Source organism: Cygnus olor (assembly GCF_009769625.2).
Source record: "Cygnus olor isolate bCygOlo1 chromosome W unlocalized genomic scaffold, bCygOlo1.pri.v2 SUPER_W1, whole genome shotgun sequence".
Taxonomy (NCBI): Eukaryota; Metazoa; Chordata; class Aves; order Anseriformes; family Anatidae; genus Cygnus; species Cygnus olor.
This window is the reverse complement of record NW_024429070.1, coordinates 1,624,380-1,639,368: the sequence shown is the minus strand read 5'-3', so window position 1 is coordinate 1,639,368 and position 14,989 is coordinate 1,624,380. Positions and strand designations below refer to the sequence as shown.

The 14,989-nt window shown below is 43.5% G+C and overlaps 1 protein-coding gene across 5 annotated transcripts in view; it reads left to right on the top strand.

The window, feature by feature from the left end:
- LOC121062899 (nipped-B-like protein) overlaps positions 1-14,989 on the top strand; it is a 222,442-nt gene that overhangs the window by 82,027 nt on the left and 125,426 nt on the right. The window lies entirely within an intron of this gene.

The following is a 14,989-nucleotide window of genomic DNA, read 5'->3' as shown; positions in this document are numbered from 1 at the left end:
TATACTCTAAGGAAAACATCCTTAAAGAGCTGCCAGCTCAGTTCAGCTCCTTTGTCCCTAAGGACAGTGTTCCAGGGGATTTCAGTTACAAGGTCTTTAAATAACTTGAAGTTTGCTCTTTGGAAGTTCAGGGTCTTGACTTTGCTCTTTGCCAGGCCCATATTCCTTAAGATCACAGACTCAACTAGGGTGTGGTAACTGCAGCCCAGCCTGCCTCCAGTCTTGACCTCTTTAATGAGCTCTTCCATGTTGGTGAGTACCAGGAAGATGCTTCTCCTCTGGTTGGTTTGTCTAATACCTGGGCCAGGAAGTTATCCTCAATGCACTGTAGGAATTTTCTGAATTGCTTACAGCCTCCTGTGTAGTTTTCTCAGCAGACATTCAGGTAGTTGAAGTCCCCCATCAGGATAAGAGCGTGCGAGCACGACGCTTCTTGTAGTTGAAGAATGCCTCATCCACAGGCTCCCCTTGATCGGGCAGCCTATAGTAGACCCCAACCACAAGCTGTCCTTTATTGGTGTGGTCTTTATTGGTATGGTCCTTAACTGTCACCCACAAGCTCTCAGCCTGTCCATGGCTGTTTCTCAGAGGCAACTCTTCACAATCAATCTCTTTCCTAATGCAGAGGGCAACACCCCGTCCCTTCCTTCCTTGTCTATCCCTTCTGAAGAGCTTGTAGCCCTCTATTCCAGTGTTCCAGTTGTGTGATCCATCCCACCATGTTTCTGTGATAGCAATCAGGTCATAGTTGTCTAATTGCACCATGGTTTCCAATTCTTCTTGCTTGTTTCCCATGTTGTGTGCATTGGTGTAGAGGCACCTCAGCTGGGCAATCTCGTACCGTGTTTCTAGAACCCTTTCTGATTGCATTGGGGCAGTTCACAAGTATTTCCCTGCCATTACTTAGAGTGATAAGGTATGCTTTCTTCACTCAGAGGTGCATCCCCTTCCCCCACTGCATCTAGTTTAAAGCCCTCCTGATAAGCCCAGCCAGCTTACCGCCCAGAACACTCTTGCCCCACCTGGTCAGCTGCGCCCCATCTGGCATCAGCATGCCCAGTGTCCTGGTTTCAGCTAGGATAGAGTTAATTTTCCTCCTAGTAGCTGGTAGGGTGCTATGTTTTGGATTAGGATGAAAAGAGTGCTGATAACATGCTGATGTTTTAATTGTTGCAGAGTAGTGCTTACACCAAGCCAAGGACTTTTCAGCTTCTCGCTCTGTCCTGCCAGCGGGTAGGCTAGGGGTGCAGCAGGAGCTGGGAGGGAACAGACCCAGGACAGCTGACCCAAACTGGCCAAAGGGGTATTCCATACCATCTGACGTCATGCTAAACAATATATAGGGGTGGCTAGCTGGGGTGGGGGGCTGGCTGCTCGGGGATAGGCTGGGCATCGGTCAACGGGTGGTGAGCAATTGCAATCGTGCATCACTTGTTTCATACGCATTATTATTATTATTATTATTGTTATTATTATTTTCCTGTCTTAATAAACTGTCTTTATCTCAACTCACAGGCTTCACTTTCCCGTTTCTCTCCCCCATCCCAGAGAGGGAGGGGGGGAGGGTGAGCAAACGGCTGTGTGGTGTTTAGCTGACGACCGGGTTAAACCACAACACCCAGTCCCTCAAAAGTGCGTCCAAGATCACAGAACCCCAAACCTTGGGCATGGCACCAGCCTTTCAGCGAATCATTCACTTGGCTCACTCGTCTTCTTCTTCCTTGGGTCCCAGTCACCAACTGGGAGGACAGAGGAGAGCACTACTTGCACTCCCAATCCCCCTGATCCCTTCAACATCTTTCCAAGGGACATAAAATCCTTTTTGATATTTTGGAGTTTCCTTGTCGCAGCATCATTTGATCCTACTTGAAAAAGTAGGAAAGGGTGTAGTCTTTGGGACCCACCAGACTCGGTAGCCTCTTCGTAATATCATTAACTGATATAGTTAATATATAGGTATAAAATAATCTGTAAATATACCCATGACATATTGTCTTCAGTTTTCAATCTTGATTTGGGGAAAACAAACAGGAAAACCCACAAGATAAGCTAGGTCTCCTAAATGCTTTTCAAAGTTGAGCTGTGCCCTAAGTGGCTACAGAGGGAATTGTCACTTTGGAGACTGTTAGTGTTAACCTTTCCAGTTACCTCAAATTATCATCTTGAATTGGTTTCCAGATAGAGTTTATTCTTGTATGCTATGCAGTGGAATTTAACTTTCCTTTAATATTAGAAACCCTTTTTTTCCATTATGTATTAATAAGCAGTGAGGTCTTTCTAAAAGAAGAAACTTCTAAAAACTGCTAGTTTTTAGAAACTTCTAGTTTTTAGAAGTTTTTAGAAATTTCTAGAAACTTCTAGTTACTTCTAAAAAGCTAGAAAAACATAATGGAAATTTTTATGGCAGTGATTTTTTATAGCTTTTCAAGAGTGCTTGTCTCACATAACAACCTGGACATTCAAATAGCACTTGTATAAGAAATTTTGCATGCTTTGTGAAGGCTAGATACCAAAATTGCCTTCTGAAGTGAGAGAACTTGGGATCAGCTCAAGGAATATGGCAAGTCCCAGTTCTTTTTTCATCTAGTTTTAAAATCTGTTGTAAGGAGCGATTTTGAAGGACTTTCATTCTTCTGAGAAGTACTGAGGGGTGTGATAAAGGCATTTCTAAGAACCAGTATCTTAAGAAGTTGGTTTTGTGTTTGTGTTTTTCTTTTTTAAGCCTAGGATGCACTTTTCAGCATCACTTGAGTTTTGGATGGTGAACTGTCACGTTTTGTGTGACATAACAATAATTTCCCTTAGGGAGAAGGTGCTTGCTTGCAAAGTCCTCCTGGAAGACTGGACTGAACTGAGGCAAGGCAGATGGTCATTACAAGCAGCTATATACGTTTCTAAAACAGTTTCAAGGGTTGTGACCATTGCTTTGAATCAAACAAGTTTCAGGTGTGTCACATGCAGTAAAAATTACTTGGGAAGAATTGAACAATTGACAAAAATGCGTTGTTTCCTTTAGACTTGGGAAGCAAGCACTTTGCTTGGGAATCTATATGCTGTCTGTTAATAATGGTTACTTCAGCAGGTCAAAGGCATCATATTTTGTGATCTTAGAGAAGAGTTACTGGAAAAGAGGAAATCTTAGGAACGGGCAGATTTTTATCTGTATCCAACAGTGCACCTTACTGGAAATGGTTCGATCTTACTGGAGCTCTTCATTTCTCTTACTATTCATAACAAAGTTCAGGGCATTCTAGTTCAGATTTTGTCCTAATTATTACAATTCCATGTTTGCAAACTGTACTGCATATTCTCAAAAGGAAGAGGAACAGGAGGAAATTTAAAACGTATAGCAGATGAAGTAGTTAGCTTTGATTAGACAGTGATTGATAATGAAATGTAATGGGAATGTCATGTTATGCTTAAGCTTAAGCCTCAGTTTGTAGTACATTGTATTATTCAGGGTAGTTGTGGTTTTACTCAGCTGGGGAGCTAAACTCTTCCACAAATGCTCTCTCGCTCCCACTCTTCAAAAGAAGAGGGGGGAAAAGAAGAAAGTATAATGGAAAGAAAAAAAAAAGGCTCATGGGTTGAGATAAGGATAATTTAATTAAAGGGAAAAGAAAGAGGGGGAAAAAAACAAACACAAAAACAAGCAAAGGCCGCATGGAAGTACAGAGAGAAGAAAAAAACATATTCTCTTATTAGACAAAACACTGGTATGATACCAGTGCTGTTCCAGCTACAAGTGCAGAGCACAGCACTGTATGGGCTGCTGCAGGGAAAGCTAACTACATCTCAGCCAGACCCGGTACAGTAGTTTATCATCAGTAAAAATTCTGAAAGTGTATTAAATGAAAGTTCAACAAAATAGAAGTTTTATATTTAAACTATTGTAATGCAGATGGACAATTTAGTATAGTGCACAACTATTTTACTACTTTTTTATATTTTATTTTTAATTTTTTCCCCTGCAATTAGAAAGGGCGTGGCTTTGCTGGTTGGTGATGCATTCTTTGGGGATGAGCATACCTGTTTTTTATTTTTATTTTTTTGTCCCAGTTGAATAACTGTAGTGGTTGTTCTAAACTGTAGCTACAGTCTAATTGGGGGCGTAGAAAAGTTGGATCCATGTGTTTCCAGTTAATCTGCTTCATTTGCTTGCAGAGGTTTTTTTTTATTATTATTATTATTATTAATTTATACAAAGGTCTTCATATTTGTCAAAGCAAGAATAGGAAGTCTATGGCTCATATTGAGTGCTAGCAGTTATAGTTAAATATGGAAGCTGAATCTCTTCCAGTTCCATGGCTCTGTGAATAGAATAATGATGACTGTTGCTTCCACTGATTGTATAGGAATAAATGCTTCTGTCATTATGGATACTTCTAACTTTGTTTAAAAAGACCATTCCAGTTGGAGATCATGTTACCCATTTCTTTTTTGCAAGATGCATTTAAAAAGGCTCAGGGATTACAAAAAAAACCTATTCATTGTACGTCAACTCTCTTCACAAAAGAAACTTTGTTTCTGACTTCAAAGTAATATATGAACAGGTTTAAAAGCCAAAGTAAAAACTACAATGTGGAATAGCTTTGGAAAACTGGTAAACTTAAGTGTAGGCTTAATTCTTAGCAGATTTTAGTACAATTTCTGGATTGATGATGCTCTTTTACTTTATGATGACTTTTATAGCTGTATATACTCTTGCTGTGTGGTTGTATGCATGGTAACTTGCTTTCCACGTGGGTTTACTCATTCTAAAGAGGTTAATGTGGCAAACTTTGACAGTAACAGAGCAAAAACTTTCCCTAATGTCAAGATTAGAAATGTTAGATGCAACTTTCTTTGGAGCCTTTGTAATCTAAAAGTCTGCCAACTTTTTATTTAAAATTAAAATGAAGAAAATGCTTTCTTTTAGAGGAGGAGTTGAAAAAATAGTGTTCTGTAATTTCTGAAAATATTAAATTATGTGGCTCAATGTCTTGTTTACACTTTTCATCTATGGAATAGGTAACCTCAGATTTTGGGAAATACTTTATTCTTTGGTTTAATAAAATATGTTTTATGTCAGTCTTACTTCAGTGCCTGGTAAAATTATGAAGATTATTCTGGGAGTTACTGAAAAGCACCTAAAGGACAATGCAGTCATTGGTCAGAGCCACTGTGGGTTCACTAGGGGAAGGTCATGTCTAACAAACAGTTTCCTTCTATGACAAGATCACCCAGCTAGTTGACCAAAGGAAGCCAGTCAATGTAATCTTTCTGGATTTCAGTAAAGCTTTTGATACTGCCTCTCACAATATCCTTCTGGACAAAATGACCAGAATACAGTTAGGTAAAAGCATAATAAGATGGATGAACAATTGAGGGTTCTTGTAAATGGGGTTACATCAGGATGGTGACCTGTCACTAGTGGGGTTCCCCAGGGCTCCATTTTAGGACCAGTCCTCTTCAATGTTTTCATAAACAATTTGGATGTAGGAGTTGAAGGTTTTTTGACCAAGTTAGTGGACGATACCAAATTGGGTGGAGCTGTTGACTTCATTGAGGGTAGTGAGACCTTGCAGAGAGATCTGAACAAATTAGAGAGCTGGTCAATCACCAGCAATATGAAGTTTAACAAGAGCAAGTGTCGGATTCTGCACCTGGGATGGGGCAACCCTGGCTATATGTTCAGACTGGGGGACAAGATGCTGGAGATCAGCCCTGCAGAAAAGGATCTGGGGGTTTTGGTTGACAGTAAGCTGAACATGAGCCAGCAGTGTACCTTGGCAGCCAGGAGGGCCAACCATATCCTTGGGTGCATCAAGCACGGCATCGCTAGCCAGTCGAGGGAAGTGATTGTCCCGCTCTACCCTGAGCTGGTGTGGCCTCACCTTGAGTACTGTGTGCAGTTTTGGGTGCCACTGTATAAGAAAGATATAAAACTGTTAGAGAGTGTCCAAAGGAAGGCTATGAAGATGGTGAAGGGTCTGGAGGGCAAGACGTATGAGGAGCAGATGAAGTCACTTGGTTTGTTCAGCCTGAAGAAGACTGAGGGGAGACCTCATCGTGGTCTACAGCTTCCTCGCAAGGGAGGGGCAGGCGCTGATCTCTTCTCTCTGGTGACCAGCAATAGGACCCAAGGAAACGGCTTGAAGCTGCAACAGGGGCGGTTCAGGCTGGATATCAGGAAAAGGTTTTTCACCAAGAGGGTGGTCGGGCACTGGAATAAACTCCACAGGGAAATGGTCACGGCACCGAGCCTGTCAGAGTTCAAGAAGCATTTGGACAACAGTTTCAGACACATGATATGATTTTTTGGGTATTCCTTTGGGGACCCAAGAGCTGGACTCTATGATCCTTGTGGGTCCCTTCCAACTCAGATATTCTATGATTCTATGTTGTGAAGTGGCTGAATCGTCTTTGGATTTATTTTGTTGTAGACAGTCAGGTTGTTTTGCCATATATAATGAAGATTACTGCTAAAGAAAATAAAATATGTAGACAGTTTGAGTACAATGACTTTTTTTTTACCTTTATTTTTACTTTTTGCTCAGTCCCTAGGCAATCTGCTTTTGATGTCCTTGCGTGAGCAGAGGGTTGGATTACCTTGAGAGGGTCCCTTCCAACATCAACAGTTCTATGATTTTTGGGGAAAAATAGTGATTTATGCAAAATTGTGGATCCATGAACATGCTAGTAGCCCTTTATTCCTTCTTCCTCAAAGAGGTGGGGGTGGGGGGGAAGAGAGAGAAGGAGAAACAAGTATATGCAATGTCTCTGGTACATGATTTCCTGTATTTGTTGCCGTGGATTATGCACCTATGTAGTGGAGAGTAGTTGCAGTGGCAACTTGATGGTAATATTTTTGTCCTGTCAAATTTAAGTGACTCGATTTCTGCTGTTCCTTGTGTTGCATACTGAAAAGGAAAGCTCTGCAGAAATACCTGCATGGCTGCAGACCAGATTTTATGGAGGGACAGGAATAATATATAAATCATGGACGCAAGGAAAATAATAAGCAGTTGGGGCAGGAGAGAGGCAGGTCAGAAAACAATAAGATGTTGTTTCCTCAGTTGCCTAAAAGCTGTGTTCATAAAAGTTTGGGGAAGTGTAACTGTCTTCCTTCTGGCTTGTCTTTGTGCTGTCCTCTGAGTTAGCAGAAGCCCCATTCTATAAGACATGGGCATGCCAACTGTAGTTACTGATTGTATGTATTTAAGCTTATTCTTCATTCCAGTTTCTTCTCCTGTCTCTGTACATGCATATGCATGTACACGTGTGCACTTGTCTGAGAGGCTAAGTTGCAGCTTTCCATCCCTGTGACTCTGTCACACCCTTGGGTATTGTGAAAGATGGCTGGAGAAGCATAGACCTAAAAGAGCCGAACCAGACTAGAATAAGAAGACATAAATCTTGGATGTGGGGAAAAAGGGCAGAGAAGGATAACTTGTTTGCTTAGTAATCACAGTAAGTTTCATAGACTGAAGTAAGCACTTTGGCCTTCTTTGTCTCTTTGCGCATTCTGGAATTGCTATGGAAGTAGGAGGTAGCTGTTACAGAAGTGTTGTGTTCAGTGTTTTTCAAAATAGTCTGCAAATGAAATGAAAAAAATGTGTTTGTCACTGAAAAGAGACAAAAGCTTCAGTTGATGCAAATTCTGCTGATGAGGGACATGAAAGCAAGTAATGTATTCAGTTCAGGAGTTTTCTTATAATATGCTTGGTATCACTGTTTATCAATATATACATTTAGCACAGTTCCTCAGAGGAAAAGTTTCTCAGTTATTTTGTGTGTTATGAATTAAGGTTCTGCTTTGCTCTTTTAAGTGGGAAAAAAAACAGCGCTATTGACCATACACAATCAAATCTCTTTATATGACCTACAGTGTTTAACTTGGTCTCACCTTGATTTTTGACATTGTTCTCCCTCAAGATCAACAGTGGTTCAATCTTGAAATGTCATCGTGAATCTTCTATTTTATTTGTTCTACTCACTTCTATTCTATTTAAGTTTATACCAGAAGTTATGACAGAAATATACAATGTGAAACTTAAGATTTTTCCTTATTCTCCTTATTAGTTCCTTATTTCCTTATTATTGAAAAAGGAATACAGAGAAATCGTCCAAGCAGTCAGGGATCAGGTTAAGAAAGCTAAAGCCAAGATAGAATTAAATTTGTCCAGGGACATCAAGGGCAACAAGTAAGGCTTCTATAGGTACATCAGTCATAAAAGGGAGACTAGGGAAACTGTGGGCCCTCACTGGAAGGGAATGGGAGACCTGGTCACCTGGAATATGAGGAAGGCTGAGGTACTCAATGACTTTTTTGCCTCGGTCTTCACTGACAAGAGCTCCAGCCTCGTAGCCCGGGCCCCAGAAGGCAAAGGCAGGGACTGGGAGAATGATGAACTGCCCACTGTAGGAGAAGATCATGTTCGAGACCGTCTAAGGAACCTGAAGGTGCACAAGTCCATGGGACCGGATGAGATGTATCTGCGGGTCTTGAGGGAACTGGTGGATGAAGTCGCTAAGCCACTATCCATCATATTTGAGAAGTCGTGGCAGTCTGGTGAAGTTCCCACTGACTGGAGGAGGAGAAACATAACCCCCATTTTTAAAAAGGGAAAAAAAGGAAGACCCGGGGAACTACAGGCCAGTCCGTCTCACCTCTGTGCCTGGCATGATCATGGAGCAGATCCTCCTGGAAACTATGCTAAGGCAGATGGAAAATAAGGAGGTGATTGGTGACAGCCAACATGGCTTCACTAAGGGCAGATTGTGCCTGACAAATCTGGTGGCCTTCTACGATGGGGTTACAGCATTGGTGGATAGGGGAAGAGCAACTGACATCACCTACCTGGATTTGTGCAAAGCATTTGACCCCAACAATATCCTTGGAGAGACGTATGGACCGCTTGGTGGGTAAGGAATTGGCTGGATGGTTGCACTCAAAGAGTTGGGATCCATGGCTCAATGTCCACAGGTGGAGACCAGTGACAAGTGGCGTTCCTCAGGGGTCGGTACTGGGACCGTCGCTGATTAACATCTTTGTTAATGACATGGCCAGTGAGATTGAGTGCACCCTCAGCAAGTTTGCTGATGACACCAAGCTGTGTGGTGCGGTTGACACACTGGCGGGAAGGGATGCCATCCAGAGGGACCTGGACAGGCTTGAGAGGTGGGCCTGTGTGAACCTCATGAAGTTCAGCAAGGCCAAGTGCAAGGCCCTGCACCTGGGCCAGGGCAATCCCAAGCACAAATACAGGTTGGGTGGTGAATGCATTGAGAGCAGCCCTGAGGAGAAGGACCTGGGGGTGTTGGTGGACTAGATGCTCAACATGCATCTCCTTCTATGACCAGGTAACCCATCTGGTGGATGAGGGAAAGCCTGCTGATGTAGTCTACCTGGACTTACGCAAAGCCTTTGACACGGTTTCCCCCAGTATTCTCCTGGAGAAGCTGGCAGCCCATGGCTTGGACAGCTACACTCTTGGCTGGGTTAAAAACTGGATGGATGGCCAGGCCCAGAGAGTAGTGGTGAATGGAGTGAAATCCAGCTGGCAAACAGTCACAAATGGTGTTCCTCAGGGGTTGGCCTTGGGGCCCATTCTCTTTAATATCTTTATTGATGGCTTGGATGAGGGAATTGAGTGCACCCTCAGCAAGTTTGCAGATGACACCGAGTTGAGGGGAAGTGTCTATCTGTCGGAGGGTAGGAAGGCCCTGCAGAGGGACCTGGACAGGTTGGGTCAATGGGCAGAGGCCAATGGGATGAGGTTCAACATGGCTAAGTGCTGGGTCCTGCACTTTGGCCACAACAACCCCATGCAGCGCTACAAGCTTGGGGCAGAGTGGCTGGAAAGCTGTGCAGAGGAAAGGGATCTGGGGGTGCTGATTGATGCTCGCCTGAACATGAGCCAGCAGTGTGCCCAGGTGGCCAAGAAGGCCAATGGCATCCTGGCTTGTATCAGGAATAGTGTAGCCAGCAGGACCAGGGAAGTGATTGTCCCCCTGTACTCTGCTCTGGTGAGGCCTTACCTCGAGTACTGTGTTCAGCTTTGGGCTCTTCAGTAGAAGAAGGACATCAAGGCCCTGGAATGAGTCCAGAGAAGGGCTACGAAGCTGGTGAAGGGTCTGGAACACAAGTCCTATGAGGAGCGTCTGAGGGAGCTGGGGTTGTTGAGTCTGGAGAAGAGGAGGCTCAGGGGAGACCTTATTGCTCTCTCCAACTACCTGAAAGGAAGTTGTGGGGAGCTGGGGGTCGGCCTCTTCTTGCAGATAAGCAGTGATAGGACTAGAGGGAATGGCCTCAAGTTGTGCCAGGGGAGGTTTAGGTTGGAAATTAGGAGACATTTCTTCTCAGAAAGAGTAGTCAGGCATTGCAAGGGATTGCCCAGGGAGGTGGTGGAGTCATCGTCCCTGGGGGTGTTTAAGGAAAGGTTGAATGTGGTTCTTAGGGACACGGTTTAGTGGGTGATACTGGTGGTAGGGGGATGGTTGGACCAAATGATCTTGGAGGTCTTTTCCAACCTTTATGATTCTAGGATTCTACTACTACTCTTAGTAGAAGGCTGTTCCAGAAAGTGGCTACTCTGATGGTGAGATTCTGTTTCATTTTCCTTCTTGTTTGCATTCATGTCTTCATTTATTGTTGTGTTAGCATTGGCCTTTAGCATTCCTTCCTTTCAACCTTCTTTGATTGCCATATAGAAAGCAACCATGTTCTGTCTTGACCTTGGTTTTGTTAGCTAAACAAACTAACCTGTTCTACTCTCCTCGTATAAAGAATGCTCTTCCCCTGACCATCCTAGCTTGATACATTCTCAGGTCTGGACCTTGCCAATTTGGGTTTCTTATCATGTATCTGTGGAGAAGGTTTCTGATTTGAGCGTCTGGTTTTGGAGGAATTTTTCCCATTGAATATCTATATAGTTTAATTATTGCAGCAGTAATACTGGAAAAGAACTTGTGTTCATATTGACTACATCTGATCACAGAATCACAGAATCGTCTAGGTTGGAAGAGACCTCCAAGATCATCTAGTCCAACCTCTGACCTAACACTAACAAGACCTCCACTAAACCATATCACTAAGGACTACATCTAAACGTCTTTTAAAGACCTCCAGGGATGGCGACTCAACCACTTCCCTGGGCAGCCCATTCCAATGCCTAACAACCCTTTCGGTAAAGAAGTTCTTCCTAATATCCAACCTAAACCTCCCCTGGTGCAACTTTAGCCCATTCCCCCTCGTCCTGTCACCAGGCACATGGGAGAATAGACCAACCCCCCACCTCTCTACAGCCTCCTTTAAGGTACCTATAGAGAGCGATGAGGTCTCCCCTGAGCCTCCTCTTCTCCAGGCTAAACAACCCCAGTTCCCTCAGCCGCTCCTCGTAAGACTTCTTCTCCAGACCCCTCACCAGCTTCGTTGCCCTTCTCTGGACTCTCTCGAGCACCTCCATGTCCTTCTTGTAGCGAGGGGCCCAACACTGAACACAGTACTCGAGGTGCGGCCTCACCAGAGCCGAGTACAGGGGGACAATCACTTCCCTAGCCCTGCTGGCCACACTGCTTCTTATACAAGCCAGGATGCTGTTGGCCTTCTTGGCCACCTGAGCACACTGCTGGCTCATATTCAGCTGCCTATCAACCAGTATTCCCAGGTCCTTCTCGGCCAGGCAGCTTTCCAACCACTCATCTCCCAGCCTGTAGCGCTGCTTGGGGTTGTTGCGCCCCAGGTGCAGGACCCGGCACTTGGCCTTGTTGAACTTCATACAGCTGACCTCAGCCCATCGGTCCAGCCTATCCAGATCCTCCTGCAGAGCCTTCCTTCCCTCGAGCAGATCGACACACGCACCTAACTTGGTGTCATCTGCAAACTTACTGAGGGTGCACTCGATCCCCTCGTTCAGGTCATCGATAAAGATATTAAAGAGGACCGGCCCCAGCACTGAGCCCTGGGGGACTCCACTAGTGACCGGCCTCCAACTGGATTTGACTCCATTCACCACAACTCTTTGGGCCCGGCCATCCAGCCAGTTTTTAACCCAACGAAGCGTACGCCAGTCCAAGCCACGAGCAGCCAGTTTCTTGAGGAGAATGTTGTGGGAAACGGTGTCAAAAGCCTTACCGAAGTCAAGGTAGATCACATCCACAGCCTTCCCCTCATCCACCAGGCGCGTCACTTGGTCATAGAAGGAGATCAGGTTCGTCAAGCAGGACCTACCTTTCATAAACCCATGCTGACTGGGCCTGATCGCCTGGTTGCCCTTCAAGTGCCGCGTGATGACACTCAAGATAATCTGCTCCATGAGCTTCCCTGGCACTGAGGTCAAACTAACAGGCCTATAGTTCCCCGGGTCTACCCTCCAGCCCTTCTTGTAGATGGGCGTCACATTTGCTAGCCGCCAGTCGACTGGGACCTCCCCTGATAGTCAGGACTGCCGATAAATGATGGAAAGCGGCTTGGCCAGCTCCTCTGCCAGTTCGCTCAGTACCCTCTGGTGGATCCCATCCGGCCCCATTGACTTGCGTACATCCAAGTGCTGTAGCAGGTCGCCAACCATTTCCTCGTGGATAGTGAGGGCCACATCCTGCTCCCCATCCCCTTCCACCAGCTCAGGGTACCAGGTATCCAGAGAACAACTGGTCTTGCCGCTAAAGACTGAGGCAAAGAAGGCATTGAGTACCTCAGCCTTTTCCTCATCTTTTGTAACTAAGTTTCCCCCCGCATCCAGTAAAGGATGGAGATTCTCCTTAGTCCTCCTTTTTGTGTTGATGTATTTGTAAAAACATTTTCTGTTATCTTTAACGGCAGTAGCCAGATTGAGCTCCAGATGAGCTTTGGCCTTTCTAATTTTATCCCTGCACAGCCTCGCAACATCCTTATAGTCCTCCTGAGTAGCCCTCCCTCTTTTCCAAAAATTATAAACCCTCCTTTTTCTCCTAAGCTCGAGCCACAACTCTCAGCCAGGCCTAGTTCCGCGCCGGCTCGTCTTTGGGCACGTGGGGACAGACCGCTCCTGAGCCATTAAGATTTCCTTCTTGAAGAGTGCCCAGCCTTCCTGGACTCCTCTGCCCTTCAGAACCTCCTCCCAAGGGACTCTGCCAACCAGTGTCCTGAACAGCTCAAAGTCAGCCCTCCGGAAGTCCAAGACAGCGGTTTTACTGGTCCCCTTCCTGACTTCGCCAAGAATAGAGAACTCTACCATTTCGTGGTCACTCTGCCCAAGACAGCTCTCGACCACCACATCTCCCACCAGTCTGTCACTGTTTGTGAAGAGAAGGTCTAGCGGGGCACCTCCCCTGGTAGGCTCTCTAACCAGCTGCGTCAGGAAGCTATCTTCCACGCTCTCCAGAAACCTCTTTGACTGCTTTCTCTGGGCTGTGTTGTGCTTCCAGGATATGTCTGGGATGGTTATACCTTCCCCAGGCTATTAAGAAGTGAAAGTACTAAGATTTTTTTTTTCTTGCCTCAGTGTTGCATACAGGATTTCCAATAATGCTGTCTACTGACATGGCTTTAGTCAGTTTTGATGCAGTTTCAGTTGGGAGAAGTGGATTATCAGACATGGCCTTTCTATCATATGTATAATTTAAGTGTTAGTAGCTCTTGTGGGTTTGCTGTTGCCATAACAGGAAAAGTTAAGTTATGGGTTTTTAGGATTCTTTTTGGTTTGTTTTTTAAAGAATTGTTTATTTAGGCAACTAAGAAACTACTAAAATCCTGTGTATATTGGTGTTTGTTTCAGGTAAAGAACCTTGACTATTATTTGAAACTGCTCTGGGTGTATGAAGTCTGTTTTCTCCTGGTTAAAAAAAAAAAAAAAACAAGAGGAAAACAAAACAAAACAAAAAACAAAACACCACAAAACACACAGTATATCTGTCTGCAGCAGTTTTCTTAGCTAAGTTTCTGCACCTGTAATGTACTATATTTTTAATAAACAAATGTAATTTAGAGGTAAGAATGAGACCATGGCAGGTGTAGCAAAGGAAGTCCACTCACTGTCCTGTTTAACCTCAGTGTTGGTATTTTTTTCTTCAAATAATTCAGTTATGTATATATAAGGAAACTGAAAAGTTAACTTCAGTGGTTCATGAAAACTTTAAATAGGAGGACTGATAACATTCAGTATCCTTGTCTTGTTTGGAATAGTATGTATTTATTAGCAGTGGTGTCCTATATAAGAAAGAATGACGTAAAGATTACTAAGGAAATGACAGTGTTTTTTTGGTTTATATGTATTGTGTATGTAATTCGCAAAAATATTGATTTGTAAAGTAAGCGTAAGCAAATCACGATTTCAGCATCTTCAGCAGGCAACATAAATGCTTATGGAAGAATTCTTCTTACTCTTTCACAAACTGTTAGCACAGGTGCCTATCTATAGTAGGCAGATGTATACAAAATCAAGTTCCTTTCCTTTATTTTGTTTGTCTTTAGACAATATCATGCTCAATTTTTGTCATTTCATTAGTATAACAATAGTGGATTGTAATGTGTGATCTTTGTAAATTTTGTTGTCTTGCAACTGCAGTTGCAATTATTGTGATGACTTTTTTTTAACTATATCTTTAGTAGATATCTTTTTAGATCTTTACAATTAGTGAAAACTGAGTGAATGCATACTTATTCATTAGTTGAATATAAAATGTACTGTTTTACAGGAAATAAACAAGCTAGTTTAGTGGGACTAAAACTTTTCTTTTTGTGGCATGGGGGATACAGTTCCTAGCAGTAGTTTTACCAGAGAGTGTTTAATATTAAAGAGAGATCTTCAGATTAATTTTGAAATAGATACTTATTTTAAAATACATGATGATTTTGTATTTGTCACATTGTTTCCTTGATTTTTACATCTGTATATTATTCCTTTTATTTTTGCTAGCCACCTCTTGTATGAAAAATACTTCCTTCTCCAAACTTGGGAAGTGAACATAGCTAATTACTTAAACTGGTTATGGATTAAGTGCTCTCCACAGCAGTATGAATCAACAG